The sequence below is a fragment of the Haliaeetus albicilla genome, chromosome 4 (assembly GCF_947461875.1).
Source record: "Haliaeetus albicilla chromosome 4, bHalAlb1.1, whole genome shotgun sequence".
NCBI classification, from domain to species: Eukaryota; Metazoa; Chordata; class Aves; order Accipitriformes; family Accipitridae; genus Haliaeetus; species Haliaeetus albicilla.
In genome coordinates, this window is record NC_091486.1 from 18,691,841 (window position 1) to 18,710,540 (window position 18,700).

The following is an 18,700-nucleotide window of genomic DNA, read 5'->3' on the forward strand; positions in this document are numbered from 1 at the left end:
AGCCCTGCCTGCCTGGCCCAGGGCACCAGGCACCCGCTCGCCTGCCTGCAGCCCAACTCCAGGGCCAGCCAGTCGGGAGGCTCGCTGCCCAGAGCAGCCTCCCCTTCCCATCCCACAGCCTGGGACCCATCCAACACAAAGTTAATTTCTAACCATGGGTAACCACCAGTGCCCGAGCTGGGATGATTTATCCCCTATCTGCCTGGGTCGGATTTATGAGCCACACATCCCCTAGGCTACGATAAAGGCCATGTCTGTGCTCCTCCATCCCCCCCCTTCCCGTAGCCCCTCCGTGTGGACTCGCTGCCCCCCCCCCCATTTACAAGCCTTCCCCCAGTACGGAAACCTGACAGCCCGCAGAAGAACAGTAAACAGCACAGAAAATAGCACACGCTGGAGGCCAAGGAGAGACACGCTGGCCGGGGAAGCCACAAATGGTTCCTGCTTTCAGGACCTGTTCAAGAAAACAGAGTGGGACGTACCCTGGGCTCCCACCAGCCTTCGAAAGGGGAGAGGGGAGCTGCTATTAATAGCTGAGCCAGGGCACTGCTTGCATGCAGGGCTGGGTTGGACGATGCCACAGCCGTGACTGGGATAGCTGAGCAGCAAGGAGCGGTCCCTGTGGCATCAGCCAGAGGCAGCGCTGGGTGGGAGTGGGCATTTGCCCTACAAATGGGAATTCACATGCAGGGTGGAAATTTCCTCGGCCCATCAGTCCAGCATGAGGCCAGGAGAACCGGGAACTCAAAGTGGGGCCAGGTGCTGCTATGTTTGCCCCTGCCAAGCAGCACTGGGCAGGGGGTGCCAAGGGAGGGCTCATCCCTGCACCCGCTTGTTCCAGTCCATCCTCTGCTGGCAGACGGTGCTCGGCAGCCCAGCACCTGGGCACACTGTCATGGGGATGCCCCAGATTTGCACTTAAGGCTGCTCCAGGGTCTGACCATGGTGGTGATGAAGGCATGTGTCACCTGGCTTCTTTTTAAACAAGGTCTGAGGCTTCTACCCCTGTGCTGGCAACATGCTCAGCCCCTGAGCAGCACTGGGCATTACTGCAGTGCTGGCAGCCTCCGCAGCATGTCAAAATGTGCAGAGAGCTGCATGCACCTGGATCTATTTTCTGCCCCTCTGCCAGCCACTTTGCCAGAGCTCGGATGCTCTGCGTGCACCACGGCAGTCAAGATGCTCCTGCCCCACCAGCCAGGATGGCATCACCCTTTGTACCGCCACCAAGGGCTTCCAGTCCCCGCAGCCAGCCAGATGCGCAGCCCAACAGGTGGACAAATGGGCCGGCTCTTGGCGACCTGGCCATACAGATTGTGGTCCTGAGCTGCACTGAGCAGCCCAGCCCAAAGCAGCCCCCCTGTCAGTGGCAGCGAGCTGGGGAGGGAGCAAGGGGCAGCAGTGACAGCCCTGGGGTTTGCAGGATGAGGCTGCGAGGAGCAGGATGGATGAGGCTGGAGGCAGCATCCTGGCTCTTGGGGCAGGCACCGCCATCCCCCTGCCCTCTGCAGCGCTGATAGCGGCAGCCCCGGCAAGGGAGAGAAGAGAGCCTTGTTCTGGGGCCAAGACTAAGGCGATTCAGTGCTCCACTCCCCTGAGGTTTCTCGGGTGAAACCTGGCTCTGTAATGGCTGTGTCTGTAAAATGTATGGAAATGCCCATAAAACCTGTATCAAATGCTATATGGATATATATGGATATATGGAGAGAACTATGAAATTAGGAGCACGTGGGGAATTGGGGCAGGACGGCTCCCTCTGAGCCGTAAAAACACACAAGTGAAAGGCAGGGGAGGCAGGAGTGCCGGGAGCCGCGCAGACAGGCCGGCACGGCCAGGAGCCAGGGGAAGGGCACCCCGGCTCCACGCTGAGTGGCTCTGCCGAGACCTGCGCCCACAGAAAGTGTCCAGGATGGAGGGACCTCTCTGTGGGGCAGCATGGGACAGACCCCTGCGCAGGGCTGGGGATGCCTCGGCAGGGCTCCGGGCATGGCCAGGGGGGCCTGGCTGCCAGGACACCCCAGCAGTACCCCTGAACCAGAGGCAGCTTGAAGATGAGCTGCCAAAATGATGAGCGGGAGGCTGGAGAGGGGAGATGCATAAAGGTCTCTGCTGTGGATGGCAGCAGCCCACTGCAGTATCGATGTCTGAGAGCCATCAGGGAGCCTAAAGTGAGGGATGAGAGGACAGGGGAGAGGTGTAGAGGCAGTGGGAAAATAACCACTGGTCCCAGTTGGGAAAAAGAGCCGGCACCAGCTGAGTGTGGCAGAGCAGCCAATGGCAGCCCTGGAGGTGCACCAACCTGTATATCCCTTCGGGGATGCCCCCTCCCTGAGGGAGAGTGCCAGCGTGAGAAGACGGCACAGCACCAGCTAGAGCAAGCAGCTTCTGGTTTTGCTCCAAGGGCACACACCAAATGCAACGCACATGGGCAATCCCAAACACACAGCGCTCCTGAGATGGGCCCACAGCACAAGGAGCTCTTCGCGGGACTCTACTTGCCTGCTGGGCTTCATGCCCTCCTCTGCAGGGGTAGTAGCGGTGTGAGAACATGGGCAAAGAGACACGCTGAGCAGCAAGCAGAGCCTTGCTGCCATCAGCATCCCATCATATATAGCTGCCACGAGCCAGCTGAGCTTCTATGATCCTACACAGCAGACTCCCCTTTTCCTACAATCCCATCACTTTGAGCACTGAGGTTTTAAGAAAATCTCTAATATCAACAGGTTTTACAGCAAAATCATAAACAAACAGGCAAACAGAGGGCCCTTGCCAAGGAGTAAGCAACAAATGATGAGAGAGGAGGTGAGCCATGGCAGTTTGCTGTCACCATTGACAACGTTTGCTCCCTGTGCCATGCTGGGCAGCACCCAGTTGGCTCCAGTCCATCTTGCCTTGCCGCAGCAGGGGCCAGAGAGCTGGGACCCCACACCCAGCCCTCCGCTGCTCCCACCAAAACCTTTCACTCCTTGTAGCCTTCCTAAAGCAGAAAACAGGCCCAGAACCCCCAAATTTGGGGCTTAATCTCATTCATTTTCCCTGGTCCACTTGCCCTGAGAGCGGTGAGCATGGAGGGACCTGTGCAGCAGGGAAACCCAGGGCAGGCTCCAGACCCAGGCACGTCCCTGCTCCTAACCCCCATGGAGCTGATGCTGTGGCAACGGGGGAAAGCTCCTTGGCCGCTCCACCCGGCATCCCTGCTGCGTGACAGCCCCTGCGTGGCTCCCCGCTGTGCCGCTAACCAGCGTGAAAGCACAATGCTGGTACCAGCCCCGCTGCCCAGAAGCATCCCTGTCACAGAGGCTGCGGCCAGAAATGCAATGCCAGGGCTGCAGAGAGGCAGTGCTCGGGACACAGAGACGCGGTGCCGGGGTTGCAGGCACGCCCGGCTCCGCAGCCCCACGCAGCCGGCAGCAGCGGGCCATCAGGCGGCCGCTGACCGGAGGCAGGGCGCCATCTGCCGCGTCCCTGTCACACGCCAGCCCACGGCGTGTCCCCAACCCCGCCAGCGCAGAGCCCCCCCCGCCGTAGGCAGGCAGGCGGGCGCGGGGCACCGGGCCCAGCTGCAGGCAGGGAGCGTGCTGCCCGCTCTGCTCTCTCCCCTGTCCCCTTCTACCTGCCGGCGTGACAACCAGGAGAGGTCACAGCCCCGCGCAGGGTGGGTGCAGGGCAAGGTTTGGAGCCTCTGGGGTGCAAGGGCAGCCCACAGCGTTATGGGGGGGTGGGTGTGTGACAGCGCTGAGGTGTCCTGGGGGGCCGCAGGGACAGCTCGGAGGGCCTGGGCAACCTCTCTGCCGCTCTGACACCCAGGGCACCTATTTCGCAGCAGTGCGGCGGGGATGAGGATGCAAATGCCTCCAGGCCGTCTCCTTTGGGCTCCAAGCCCCTAGTGCTGGGGCTGGAGGGGGGAGTTTGGGTTGTCCTACAAAACAAATCCGGAAAGCAGGGCAGTTAGGTGGGCATGCAGGGGGACATCGGCAGCAAAACAGTCAGAGGGACAGAGAGGAGAGGGCAAGGGATGGAGGGGACGGAATGGAGCGTTACAGGGATGGAGGTACCTGAGACCCTCCTGGCACTCTGCTCTGCATCACCAGTCTCAGACCCTGCCCAAGGGCTTCCAGAGGCACTGGACAGCTTTTGGGGGACAGGTTAAGGGGTGCCCCACCAAGGCAGGGGTCCCCCACCAAGGCAGGGGTTGCCAGGCAGGGACAGGGCTGCAGGGGCTAGACACCGTGGCAGGCTGCAGGGGAGAGAAGGGACACCGGAGGATCCCTGTGCCCAGGTGTTACCCATGGGTATGCTAGGCTTCGAGCTCAACTGAGTGGCCACAAAACAGGACAGCACCCAGGGAGAGCCGGTCCCCAAATCCCCACAGCTCACCCTGCACCAGCAACCGTGGCCCTCGCTCAGCCCTAGCCAGTGGCAGGTTGGCACCTCTGGCTCTGCACGGTGCCACCTTCCCAGGCACCACGCTGCCAAGCAGGTGAAAAACATGCAGGGGCCATGCAGTCAAGGGATGCGACATGAATATGGATGAGGCCGAGTGGGCTTATGAATATTAATGCCCTTTGTGGCTTTCAGGAACATCAACGTGGCACAGAGATCTAATATTACTCCTGGCCACGCAAATGCAGTGATATCCTCATGTCAACCCTGCCAGGACCGTGCCAGGCATGCCCCAGCTGGCAGGGCCAGGGTGGCATGCCAGTCCCCAGCCCATGTCCCCAGGTTCTGTGCTCCACCTCTCTGGCACCCCCGGGGAGTGGGATGGGAGCCCTGCTCTCTCTGCAACCCTGTGGTCCTGGAATGCAGGGAGCAAGAGCCAGGCAGGCAGGGCTCTGCGACTGTGCTACCTGTGCTGTGCCAGGCACATGTGACCGCAGTGACCCGGGAGCCAGCTGAGGGACGCTGCCTGGGGAGCAGAGGAGTGCGCCCCGCAGCTGGGAAATTGCACTGACTGGCTCCAGCCCCTATGGACAAGGGGCAGCCCAAGCTGGCAAGGTCGGCATGGGCCAGTAATGCTTTAAAAAGCATCATTATTGAAGGTTACAGAGCCAGAGGGAGGATTCCCCAGGGAGCTGGGGGTGCCTGAGCATCCTTCCAGACATGCCACCAGCAAGCTCAAGGGGAGGGCAGGGCAGGCAGGGCCCCGGGGAGGCACAGGGATGGCAGGCGGGATGCGACTGCACTTGAGACACACACCTCCTCCCTGGCCTTGGGGAGGATGGGACCTGGGGAGCGGCTGCCCTGGCGCTTTCCAAGGACCCCGGGCCAGAGAGCTGCCGGACTAGGACCTGAGGACCAGCCACGCTGAGGGCCACGGGCATCTAAGGATGCTCCCCCAGACCCGTCCTTCATCCCTCTGCCGCGATACCCATCTGCGTCTCCCCCCAGCAGCCACACCTCCCAGGACAGCACTGCTGCCAGCAGGGACACAACTGGGAAGGATTTCAGGGGTGTAAGACTTTTGGCTTGGCAGAGCATCCCCACCGCATCCCCCCCCAGCTCCGTGCTGGAGGGTGCCCTGGGCCACCTGCGTCCCCTTGGCGAGGCTGGCAGCCCCGGGGCGAGCGCGGCAGTCCCTGGGCACGGCGGCAGGCTCCCGCGCTCGGCCGGTGCAGCGCGAGGTCACACCCAGGCCCGTGAACCCGGGCAGGCACAGGGGAGACCTTCTAGTCACACAATTACTATATTATGTAGCACTAATAAAAAAAAAAAAAAAGGGGGGGGGGGGGAAGGGCTTGAAGTTTTCTTAGTGCCACATAGTAAAGTATTTATAGAAAGCCAGGCGTGAATGGGCCGCTCACAGGCCACACTCCTCCTCGGCGTCAGGATCTCCAGGAATTATTCTGTGCAGTCACATTGTTGTATTCACCCAGAGATTGAGTTTAATTACAGACACGCGGGTGAACAGGCTGTCAGTGTTCCAGACTCGCCAGGGAAAGGGCAACTGAGCTCCCTTTAATGAATGTATTTTAAAAAGACCCAAGGTTGAAATAGGGAGGGGGAGGAGGGGGGCTGGCAGAGGCAGTGCTGGGGGCGGCGGGGATGGGGAGAAGGGGCCACGGGGGGGATGCGGGGTATTGGGAGAGCCGCAGGGGCTCTCTGGGTGGGGGAACAGGGCTGGGATGCTGGGGAGAGGATGGGTACAGCAGGCACAGGGTGTGGGGCACAGGGAGCAAGAGGCGTGTGGCCCAGATGTGGCCAGAGCTGCTCGCAGGATGCAGGGCCCCGAGCATCCGCTGCGTGCAGGATGGCAGATCCCTTTGGAGACCTGGAGGAGCTTCCCAAAGAAAACGGGGGGAGTGGGGAGGGCTCCCAACTTATTACAGAGCAGGGTATAAACAGAACAAATAAATATAGAGCTGCTTTATTACAAGGCTGGCCAGCTCTGGTGGCTGGCTGATTACAGGGCAGGCTGCTCCAGCGCTACGCAAGCCCAGACCTCAATAAAGGCCAGATTGGAGCTGCCTTTTGCTCATTGACAACTTCGGCGCGCTCCCGCCGTGCCGCTCAGCTCCAGCACGCCGCTGGCTGCCCCCGCACCCTAGCACGGGGCAAAGGGGAAAATAAAAGCTTAAACAAATAGTGAGTAAGCGATGAGCAGGGGCAGGCGGGATCAGCAGCCTTGCAGACAAGCACTAAAAATACAGCTTATTTTCCTAAGGAGCCAGCAACTTCCAAAACTGGAGATTTAAACAAAAAAAAAAGGAAAGAATAAAATGCCATAAGAATTATAAATCCATGGCGGGGGTGGGGGAAAGACCCAAGAACAAGGAAAGAAAAACACAGTGATGAGTAAGACACACACATGACATACATAAATACACCAAGGCGGAAATGCATAAGCCTCCTGCACACAGAGGCACACGCAGGCACACGCAGAGGCACACGTGCGGGGCCAGCTCCCGGCTCCCCACTCCCGGTGGGGATGGAGCCAGCCCGCGGTCTCTCCTCTCCTCTCCCCGGGGCTGAGGGCATTAACCTCCACACACACACACACACACACGTCTTTCCAGGGCTCGGGCTGAAAGGGCACTTTGTCTCCTGGTCCCCGGCGCTCTCTACACCTGGGCTCCCAAGCCACCACCGGCGAGGTGGTGGCCGCTGTCCCCGAGGGCTCCCACGACCACCTTGGTGCTGAATCCCTTGCGCCTGGCACAGTCCATGGACCCTGCGGTGGGGCAGAGGGTCAGGGCACAGACCCAGGCGGGCCAGGAGCCTCCTGGCCAGCAGCCGAGGCAGCCCCGTGCCCGGGCAGCCAGCCAGCGTGCCAGCCCCCGGCATGCCCGCAAGAGATGAGGGAGGGATGGAGACCAGCACGTCCGTGGGGCTGCGGGTCAGGAGGCTTTAAAGGAGTTGATTTAGTATTGTCCCACCTGCCCTGAAACAGGCACTTGAGCAACGGATGGAGGTTGCCTCAGGTCATCGTAGTGCTGAACAGAGCCCTTGTAGCATGGGGCAGGAGAAAGGGGATGCTTTGGGATGAGCCGGCTCCCCTGGGCACAGCTGGGTGGGACTGCTGTGGTCCCGCATGTCCCCCATGCACCGCCCTGCCAAGGAGATACTCCCCCAAACACCTCCCCACAGTGATGGATGAACATCAGCCTGACCACCAGCCCCACTGACGTCCTTACACTCTCTCAGCACCACTGCACCCTCTCCAGGGCACGAGTTTGGGAGAAGGGGCAGCGCTGAAAGGGAAAGCAGGCGGTCCTGGTGCTGCGCAGCCTTCCTCGGTGGTTTGCAAGGGTCCCTCCCCTGAAGGTATCACCGTGTGCCCCAAGGGACCCCGGCCCCCTGCCTCACACACTGCCCATCCTGCTCTGCAGCAGAGCCTGGCCACAGTGTTCTCGGGGAACTTGTATGGGGCAAAGCAAGATACAGCAGAGCCCCAAATCTCCTTCCACACCCTGCACAGGACAGCAGCACGCGGGCCACGCCAAGCACCTGCCACCTCTGCATTTCTTCTGCCTTCACCACCCACCATTACCTGCACAGGCAGGTCCCTGGCCGGGCACACAGTGCACGGCACACAGTGAGCCCGGGGCCGGCCGGGGCCACCACGGCAGTCCCTGCTGCTGTCCCCCCCCAGCCTGGGGAGCGGAAAACGGATCTCTGCAAAGGGCAGCTCATGCGGAAGCTGTTCGCATCCCGTAGTGTGGGCTCGACGGGTGAGGAGCAGGGCAGCTCCCGGGTCGCCGGGTTATCGGATGATAACAAGCCAGCACAGCCCGAGCACGCGACTTCCAGCAATGCAAGGCTGCTTCCTTTGTTTTGGGAAAACAAGAGGGGAACGAGACCTTTTCTGGCACGTTCTTGCCTGGCCTGAAGCTGTCCCCCATTTGCACCGGCTCACAGAGGAGCCGTCCCCTCTGCCCCGCTCCTGGCAGGAGGAGGGGGCCAGCGCCAGCCCTCGCCCTTTTCGCCTTTCCCACCTATGCAAGGAGCAGGGCTGGAGTCAGTGACCCGCCGAGCGGGGCCGGACGGCCGCTCCTTGCATCTGGTGGGCATCCCGGCTGCCTCCCCAAGCCTGGCTGTGCTGCGGGCTCGCAGCCCTGATGGGGACCCCCCGTCCTGCCTGCACAAGCCCATCTCCCCAGCACCCTGAGAGGGCGATGCTAAGGCTTGGGGGAGCCAAGACACCCATGCTTTGGGCTGTGGGGACCCTAGCATGGTAGGGTTAGCTCAATGTCTCCCCCATCCTCAGATGTGGAGCTGAGCCCTGTATTGGGGCAGGGGAGTGGCACAGGGTGGCACGGGGCTCGGGCAGCCATTCCCACCTTCCCCTCTGTCCCATGGACCTGCTCCATCCCTGCAGCAGTACCCCCTGCTCCCTGGAGAGCTGCGGGTTTGATGGCGGTGTGGGAGACCCCCACCCCTTCCCCAGCGGAGGAGGAGGAGGAGGAAACATAATAAGAAAAATAAAATTTATAAGCGAGGCAGTAATTACAGTGTGGCTACAAAAGGCTGCCTCCTCAGGGCCATCATTATGTGGCTAAATTTAACGCCCCGTGCGGCTGCTCGGGGGGGGGGGAGCCGCGTCCCAGGGCTCTGAGCATCCACACAGACGCCGGCTCCTGCTACCTTCCCTCCGTGCCGGCCAGGGCAGCACAGCTGAACGGCAGCCAAGAAAGCCATAAAGCAGGTCAGAATTTTTTTAATAGTCTATTTACCAAGATGCTGTTTTTACTGCCGAGGTTTCTCTCGTTTTATCTCTGGCTTTTTTTTTTTCCCCTTGCTCTCTCTTTTTCCCCTGACTCCTGAACAGACTGGGCTGTATTTTCTGTTTTAGGTTCCTCTCTCTCACTTGCTCTAAATACTATTTTCAGAACTCTAATTTTATACGGTATGTCCCTTTTTTTTTCTTTCTCTCTCTTTTTTTTTTTTTTTTTTGGTAAATATTTGCCATGACTAAGCCAGGACACATCCCGTTTAAAAGGCTCCCATCCCACAAAACATCAGCCCTTTAATGACATGAATCTCATTAGCTCTCCCCATGAAAAGAGGTATAGAAAGGGAGCATCACTCAGCCCCTCTGAGTTCCTGTATCTGCACAGACATATATTTAGCCGTGTGTACTGTACAGTCACAGGAGGGGACAGTCTGGGCACACGCACACCACCTCATTCAGCCAGAGGGACCCAGAGCAGGGGCCCCTGGGACCAGTGGGTTTTGGGATATCCGTCTGTCTGGGATGGGGTTAGGAAGGGCTCTGGGCCCAGCGGAGCCGGAGCCGGTCCCCAAGAGGTGGCGGCTGGGCACAGAGGAGCCTCAGAGCCCCTCCAAGCTGGGATTTGGGATCCTCTGAAGGACCTTCGCCAGCGGGGGGGGGCTGGTTGTGTAGAGCCCACCAGTGCAAGGAGCAGGGCTGCAAGAGGGGCCCGGGCACTGCCCTCTCCAGGTCCTCAGCCCCACCGGCTGTTTTTGGCACTGGGCAGCAGACACTGGCTGCACACTTGGAGCTTGACCCCAAAGGGCCAGCACAGGGTCCCAGGAAAGGTATTGGGTCCGACAGCCCAGAGAGGTTTCATTACTGTGGTGAGGATCTGTCTGCACCCACCTACAGACACCCAACACCGGAGCTGGCAGAGCATCTGCAGCCTGGGTGCAAGCACAGCATCAGGGCTCCCAAGAGGTCAGGCTCTTCCAGCCTTCCTCCCAGCAGAGGAGGAGGCTCTGTCTCCATCCATAATGGCATCTTCTGTTGGGAAACCTATCCATCCACAGTCCCATGATCATCCCTATTTCAGCAGGGTCTTCCCTTCCCCAGCATGGCCATCCCTTCCTTGGTGTGGTCCTTCCTTCCTCAGCATGGTCATCCCTTCTTTGACATTGTCATCTCTTCCTCAGCACTGTCATCCTTCCCTCAGGATGGTCACTGTTTCCTCTTGGTTTGACAGCTGTCTGGTACCAGAGGGTGAAAGCCCAGGAGATGCCACAGGCTTCCCCATGCTGAGATCTCACCCACAGAGCCTGAAGCCAAACACAGCAGGAGAGGTCCACGGAGAAGAATTTGCTCTCTCTTTCCCAGATCCTCTCTACATTTTCCCTCTCATTTCTAGTCCAACCAAGTTACGGTGCTATTCCTCAGCCCCACCACACCCCTCCCATGCTTGCATCAGGTGAGCGTGTTAACACGACCTCCTCCTCTTCCAGAGCTGTCCCCTGCAAGTCAGGTGTGAAAGCTGTGCAAACATACTGCTAAGCCCGCAGCATGGGGCATGGCTGCACTCACCGCATTCACATGGGTGCTCCTCCACATTTTGGGGGAGACAGCAAGAGAATAATCCCAAGAAGGGCTGCAGACGGGCAGTGCCGTGCAGAGTTCAGCGCTGCTGCAGACGTTGCACTGACTGAGCAGCAAAAGCTCTCCAATCCATAAATAAACCTGGGGGGATTTTACTTCCCTGCTGTTTTCTTTAAATTGCTTTAAAGATTTGGTTTCGGCAGCTGAGGACACCCAGCATTAAGCAATACCACCAGCTCAGGCAGCAGATGCCCACAGTCAAAAGATAACACGCCCACGCTGGCTGCATGCACAATCTCTGGTGTGGGACCCTCTCCTTCACAACGGGGACACATTTCCAAGCCTTTCCACAACCCGGAGAGCAAGACACAACTGGAATGGGAGACTCACACCTCCCCAGGCGCATGGCTCCCAGAGCTGAGGCTTTCTGCAGCCGTGCCGGGAGCTGGAGCCCGTGTGCCGGGCAGGGCTCCATGCGCGCATGGCCCGCCGAGCCAGGCTCCCCTCCGGCCCCCAGCAGCCAACATTAATTCATTAACAGTCCCATTAACACCCAGCTGTGGTTTCCCCCCAAACTCAGGCAGGGACCCGCTCCCCTGTGACAGCTGCTGACAGGCCAAGTTTCCACCTTCAGCCCTTCTGGAGTCCTGTATAAAAATAAGCGGGGCTTTTTTTCAAAAGGAAAACTGTATTTCCCCTATCCGCACGCCCGCGTACACGTGCAGGACTCGCAGCAGGAATTTGCTCCAATTTCCCCCACCCACAAACACATCGCCTTTGGCCAGAGACCAAACATGGGCATTTTCAGCCCAAAATATCAGGTTTTTCAGCACCCAGAAGACAAGAAGCTGGCATGACCCTGAGCTGGGCTAAATAGGGTGCCCGCTCCCTGGCCAAGGGGTGCTGCAAGACCCAGCAGTGGTCCCGCCGTGGCCTCATCCAGCAACCCCAGCAAGGCAGCTGCCAGTGCATCCCAAGGAGTTGCCCTCTTGACATGGCCGAGCAACCTGTTTGGGATCTGGGACCCAATTTCTATTTTCCCCTTTTCATCGTCTTTCCCAGACAGCCATGAGCACCAGATGCTCCAGCATCCCAAGGAGATGCCCAGCCCAGCACCCACATGGGACTTGCTACCCAACATCTATTTTCTCCTTTTCTACATTATCATCTTTCCTCGACAGCCGTGAGCACCAGCTGATGTGCAGGAGGCAACCTCCGACCCTCCAGAAGCCCGGGACCATCCCATGCCCCAGAGGGGCTGATATCCTTGCCCTACTGCATCTGGCTGCACACCGGGCTCTGCAGCCTGTGCTCTCACTGAGAAACTGGAGACCAGGGAGCAGAGACCTCCATGAAATGCAGCCCCCGCAGGATCAGAGCACTGCTCGGGGCTGGCTGGGCGTGCTACCTTGGGTATGTCACCAACGGGGTGGCTTCAGCTCCCTGGAGAGGATAAAGCAAGGGCCACCTATCTCCCAAGGTGCCTGGCCGCTAGCAGAGCGCCCTGCATCCCTTTGATCCAGAGGTGTTCACCTCGCCAAGAGCCCTCTAACTACTCCTTCCTTTAAATAGCAAAGCTCACAAATGCCCTATACGGCTCCATGTCTATACGTTGTCTATGTATTTGTGTACACACACACACACAACACACAGAGATTTATTCGTGTTTTCAGAGTGGTTCAGGATACATTCCAGGACGAAATTCCAGCCGGTGCTGGAGCCAAGAACATCAGTGGCCCCGGCGTTTGCTGCCCCCTCTGCCTGCGCACACACTAAATACGGAAAGGGAGAGGTATAAATAGAGAGACTAATACATGAATGGCCCTGTTTCCTTATGCAGATACATAGGACACAAAGGTCTGAGCGGAGTGGGAGCAGGCAGCCTCAGGAATCTGGTGGCTGTGTTCCTGGGTGCAGTGTAATCCCTCCCTGGGTGCTGCTGCCTGCCCAGATGTGCCCAGCTGTTCAGTACCACCTCTGCATGGGCTGGCATGACTGGTAGAGGCTATGGGGGCATTGGCCTGAGGAGTAGGGAGGGAGAAGCTCTCAGGAACACTGAAAAAAGCTGCCTGTGGATGTCACAGGAGAAAAGGCACTGCTGGGGGCATGGGGGGACCTGGAGAAGGGCTCAGGACATGCAGGGACATGGTCAGTAAACCTGGCAGCCCATTTTGGGCACAGCAGAGGTGCAGGGAGCTGGGGAAGGCAGCATCAGGGGTGCAGGCAGCACCATTCCTCTGCCCTGCCTGTGGCTGGTGAAGCCGGTGGGGATGGCGACACCCCAGTCCAGACCCCATCAGCTGGGGATGGAGAAGCCGCCACGTCCCTTGCTGACACAGAGCAGTGCCTTTAGAGCCCCATCAAAGTCCACCTTGTTCTCCTTCCCGAAAGGTCCTTTGCTTACACGAGCTACTGCCACATCCTGAGCTGAAGGGCCAGGACGGGTGGCTGCAGGGTGCAGCGGCAAGGGGCAGACCATGCCCTGTGCCTTTCCCCTGGCAGCCATCCCCGCATCCCCCCTTTGCCCTCCTCTAACCCAAACACAGCCCCAGCAAGCTCAGCCTAGCGAGGCTGGGACCCCAGATGCCTGCACGCTCCCCGCTGCCCGCTGCCCGCTCCCCAGGGCCGGGCAGCTGCCTGTGGCCACAGGGCAAATAAAGCCCAAGATGCGGGAGCGGGGCCGGGAGTGGCGGTGGGGGGATTGCTGCTCCGCTTTCCGGAGGGGGAAGGGGCTCTCCCCCTTCAGTGCTCCCGTTTGAGCTGAGGCTTGGCACTGGCTCAAACCACTGCTTGCTGACACGAGATCAATCATCCCCTGAGCTGAGCTGCTCCTCGGCAGCACCGTGCGGCCAGTGCCCGAGCACGGGCTGGGGCCTCTCCCGCAGGAGTGGGGTCTGGCCCCTTCTGCCAGACGGCCTGCGACACCCCTCTGCCTGCTTGCAGCGGCACCTGGCACGGCACGGCGTGGCGTGGCATGGCACGGCATGGCATGGCACAGCATGGCACGGCACAGCTTTACATGGTATGGCACAGCATGGTATGGCATGGAAAGGATGAGGAAGACTCTGCCTGCAAAGCAAGACCACATGCCACTGCAGAGTCAAGGGCCGTGCAGTGCCCCAGGGAGGGTGGCTGTGATGGCGCTTGTCTATCCCTCCATCCCCAAAGAAGCCACCACATGATGCTGGGCTGAAGTGGGGCTGGGACCAAGCAGGCAGCTGCCCATACTTGGCCCATGTGCCACCCACCCTCCGCAGTGGCAGTGCCAGAGCTGTGGCCAGGCACAGCTGCAGTCACACGGGGTCTGGTTGTGAATCCCCACACATCCCCAGCAGGACCATCCCAGCAGGGCTCCCGGGACAGTAGCCGCTGCTGTCGCGGCGCATCCCTATGTCCAGCAGATGCAAAGGCTGGAGCAATCACGGCCAGCCCAGCCCCAGCCTGGCTGCTGGGGGCTTACTCCTTGCCCACAGTCTGGGCACTATTTTGGGCAGGCTGCTGCCCCAGGGCACCCATGCCAAGTCTGGTTTTAAGCAGCGTGCATCTCCACTGACTCACTGCTTATGCAAGCAGCCTGTGGCTGCCGGCAGCAGCCCAGAAAGCATGCCCTGGACGGGCCCCCCTCACCTGATCGGGCTTCAGCAAATAAATAAATAACGCCGCAGCACTGCCCGCCACGTGCCTCCACCGCAAACACCACGGGGGGATGGTGCCCATGCAGCAGTCGGCCCCCACACAGCGATGAGCACCTGTGCTCTTCCCCAAGTGCCCCGCTGTGGGCACAAAGCGCTGGCCCCTGGCCCCCGTCCCCCATCCCCTTCAGTCATCAGACATGGCACTCTGCCCCTTGCGCCCGTCGGTGCTGGCATGCACACTCCTGCTGTTGTGAGCGTGCTTATGCGCTGGCACATATGCTCACGCTGAGCAGAAGCGACCCTCTGCTCCTTCTGATTGCAGCAGCGTGCAGCTCCTTGCGTACACACGTGTGCAGGGCAGCGTGTGCCCCACTCCCCCCAGCATGACCGCAGCCCACCACTTTTCCAGCACGGGACCCGGACCCCAGAGCAGCAATGAGATGGGGTGACCAAGGCTTGTTCAGGAATGAAGCAAGGACCCCACAAGCGGCTCCAATCCAGAACAGGACACAGGCACCCATGGGTCTCACTTAATGAGAACAGCACAGATGCTTGGCTGCACAGAAATGCTTGCTCTGCTCATCCAAACGTCCCCGAAAGCCAGCCCCATGCTGCCACCTCTGCCCCGACCCAGCCTGCCCAGGGCCTTACAACTTTTGCACCGCTCAGCCCTGCTGGCAACAGCCGCCGGCTCCTTCCCCAGCCGCGCGCCCAGGGAGCCCAGCTCGGCCGAGCGCCCGTGGCATCTTCTCCCCCAGAGCCATACACCCTGCGTGCGAGCAGCCCATGTCGCACCCACGCTGCTGGCCCCGCTCTGGCCCGGTCGCAGCTGCAAAGCCGCAGCTACCTTGCACTAATTAAAAACATCCCTCGTTGGAAGGAGCCAAAGGGCCGCTTCTTCCCCGCCGCACCGGGCTGGCGCGGGTTTGAGGGATGCCGTCCCCGCCCTGCAAAATGCACGGCCCACCGCCGCCTTCGCCCTCGGCCAGACTGCGGCAGCTCCGCTCCCCGGGGCTTATTTTTAGTGCCTGTTAAAAAGGACAAGCAGGGCGCTGGAGGCAGGCAGCGTGCAGGCAGGTGCCCAGCTGGACCCCAGGACAGCGATGGCCGGTGGCTCCGGCGGGTGCCCTGGCCGCCCTCCACCTGCCCCGCTGGCCCGTGTCCCCTCGCGGGAGGGGGACGGGCGCCTGGCCCCCGTCCCAGCCCCGGTGGGGAACAATAAGAGGGACGCTGACCCCCGGGCGCCCTGACGTCAGCCGGCACCGCCGCCAGCACCGCCGCCAGCCCTGGCCCCGGGGCTCCCGCTCGCCCTCGGCCGGGGCCACGCTGGAAGCCGCCTGTTTGTTTATCTTCCTCTCTGGCGTTGCTTGTTTTGATGGCACATCCTCCTCCTCCTCGCCGGGCCTCGGGGTCGAGCCGTGAACCCGCTGCGTCCTGTTTGCCGAGGTCCCGCGCTCAGCTTGCGGAGGTGCGGAGCAGCCGCCCCCACGCGCGCCGGCCGCGGCAGATAAAAATACGCAGGGCAAAGCATCCTGGGGCACGGGGGCCATATTTGCACTGATGGTATCGGTGACTTTGTCCCCAGCGTACCTGTCCCTGCGCTTCCCAGGGCGGGGGGCACGGCACTGCATGGACCCCCTGACTCTGCACCCCATCGGGGATCTGGACCACGGGCTCTGGCAGAAGCTGTGTCACGAAACGTCAACCATAGCCAGGCCAGGGCAAGCTCTCAAAACCCATGGGTGGACACCCCACGCTGCCCTGCGGGGTCATCTCTGCAAACCAAAGGGACAGCTGGAGACAAAATACCCCCAACCTGCTAGGTTCTAGGCTGCTGGGAAGGGTGCCGGGGCAGCCCTGAGGCGCTGAGCCCTCTTCGGCCGCCTGCTCTTTCCCCTCATGGTGTGAACCCCTTGGGCTTGCCAATAAAAGCTGCCGGCTTTGCCTCGGCTCACGCGCGGCTGCCGCTCTACCTCCAGCTCTGCCCAAGCCCAGGCAGCTGCTCAGCAGTGAACCCTTGCCAAAAACTGCGTGTGTGAAAGCGTCGTTTCCTAAACGTATAAATATTCCCAGGGCTTTGCTGGAAAACTCCCCATGATTAGTTAAAATGTCCTGGACAGCTGAGTGCACACAAACCCAGGGAAAGGGCATGTTTAAGCCGAGAGGCAGTGCAGCTCTGCCCTGGGGGACTGGCAGGTCCTTTCCTCTCCACGGGGTATGCGGCAAATGTTTGGGAAGCGAGCAAAGCTGTGGAGTGATTTCCCGTAACCCGCCAGCCCTGTGCCACACGATCACAATCCCTTTCCAGCCAGGAGGTGCTTACCGCTACCAAACATCCACAACCTGAAGCTCCATTTCCCAGAGGGAGAGGCTGGAATGACCATCAGACCTCTCCTCCTGACCTCCTGCCCACTGACGTTCAACCATGCACATCCCAAGACTGAGCCCAGCAACTTGGTTTTCTTCCAGGCGGGCTCCCAGCCCCCTTTTGGAGACATCAAGATATGGAGGATCAACCACTGCCCTTGGGAACGTGCCCCAATCACTAATCGTCCATGGGAGCAAACCCAAGTGCCTCTGTCCTAGCTCGAAATTGCCTGGATCTGGATCCGGCTCCCGGTGCCTGGCTCATGCTCTGCTGCTCCCCGCGAGATTAAAGAGAGCCCTTCACTAACCAGCATTTTCTCCTTGTAAAGACCCTCACGCACTGTAATCAAGGCGCCTCTCAATTTTCTCCCTGATAAGCTAGACGGAGCTCTTCCCTTCCAAGTTTCTCAATGCCGGGCTCTTTCCCCAGCCCTCAATTCATTCCTGTAACTCCATGCTGATTGTCCGGCATCTTTTTGAAAACCCAGACACGGGAGTCGGTCGCCGTGTTCCTGGCTCCCTGTGGCATGTCCCAAGGGACCCCAGCCCCTCATGCTTCTCCTTTTTGAAACTGGAAAATGGAGTATTAAATTGCCTGGGGGCTCTGAAATACCTGCCCAGAGACAACGAGATCATCCAGCCCACCCTTCTGCTGCAGGAAGATGGGGGACAGTGGGGTGAACAGCCAGTTTTGGTAGTGGAGAGCTGCAAAGCCATGTTTGATGTTCCTCACTAACGCAAGACCTGGGAGACATCAGGAGGAACGACGGGGTACCGCATTCAAACCAAAGGCAGCAGCTGCTCGCATCTCATGGCTCATTGCTGCAGGATGGTACATGGGCCAAAAGCATCATCAGCAGGTTTATAAAGCAATGGTATGAATGCAGAGAGGACAGATCCCCCCAGGCAGACTGAATGCACAACTGCATCCCTCCACCAGCCTCTCTCCCCAGGCCAGTGCTCAGACCTGGCTGACAGGGGATGCAGAGAGGGAGCATCTCCCAAACCTTCCCATTCCCCGTCCGGTGTTCCAGCCCCAAGACACTGCTCCTGGATTGTTCTTGGGACACACAGCACCAACTGCCCTCCCATCTTTTAAGGCTCTGCCAGATGAGCTCCCCACCAGCTGCTTTCGCAAGTCTCTGTGCAGGGCTACCTCATTCCCCTCCTGCCCACCCTGCACCACCAAGCACCTTCCCCTGTGACCCACACCCTACCAGCTCTTGGAGGACTCTGAGTTTCAAGCCTGACGTTCATCTTTAGCAGATGTTGTTCAGCTGACCCTTGGACAAAGACATGCCTCATCATCCCCCGATCCTGACACATCCGCCTGCATCCTTCCAGCGACAGCACCGAAACATTTACTGACTGCTTCTGCCATGTCTGCTCCAGTATCAATCATTTTACCACCTCCATCTACTAATAAGCTTATCCCGTTGCTGGGAGCTTGGGGTTTTTCTCCTACTACACTAAATAAAACTGTTTCCTTCTGTCCTTCGCCATGATTTTTCCCTGATGTCTTTAGCTTCTGTTATCCATTTTCTACACTTCATAATTTCTAATTTATATTGATTGCTATCTACTCCCGCTCTCCCATTTGTTATAAACTGCTCTTTTATTTCTAATTGCTGCCTTCACTTTGCCACTGAACCAGAACGGGCTCTCGGCCAGCACTGCCCTCTTTCTTGATTGTGGAATTGTGGCTTTTTGTGGTTCTGAAATTCTTCTGAAAGAGCTCACCATTTTCATTCACATTTTTCTATCTAAATGTTTCCTCTGAGCTGATTTCACTCATAATTTTCCCCCTGCTTTGGGAAATTAGCCCTTTCAAAGCATGAAGGATATAAATTACTGTTTAGGAATGTCTTTTCTTTGCCCAGGGTGAATGTAATCTGGTCATAATCATCGGTCCCTAGGCAACCTCCAAGTTGCAGTCCAGCAGTGAATTCAT

The 18,700-nt window shown here is 59.3% G+C and overlaps 1 protein-coding gene across 1 annotated transcript in view; it reads right to left on the reverse strand.

Moving 5' to 3' along the window:
- Window positions 1–18,700, reverse strand: part of NHEJ1 (non-homologous end joining factor 1) — a 44,915-nt gene that overhangs the window by 19,518 nt on the left and 6,697 nt on the right. The window lies entirely within an intron of this gene.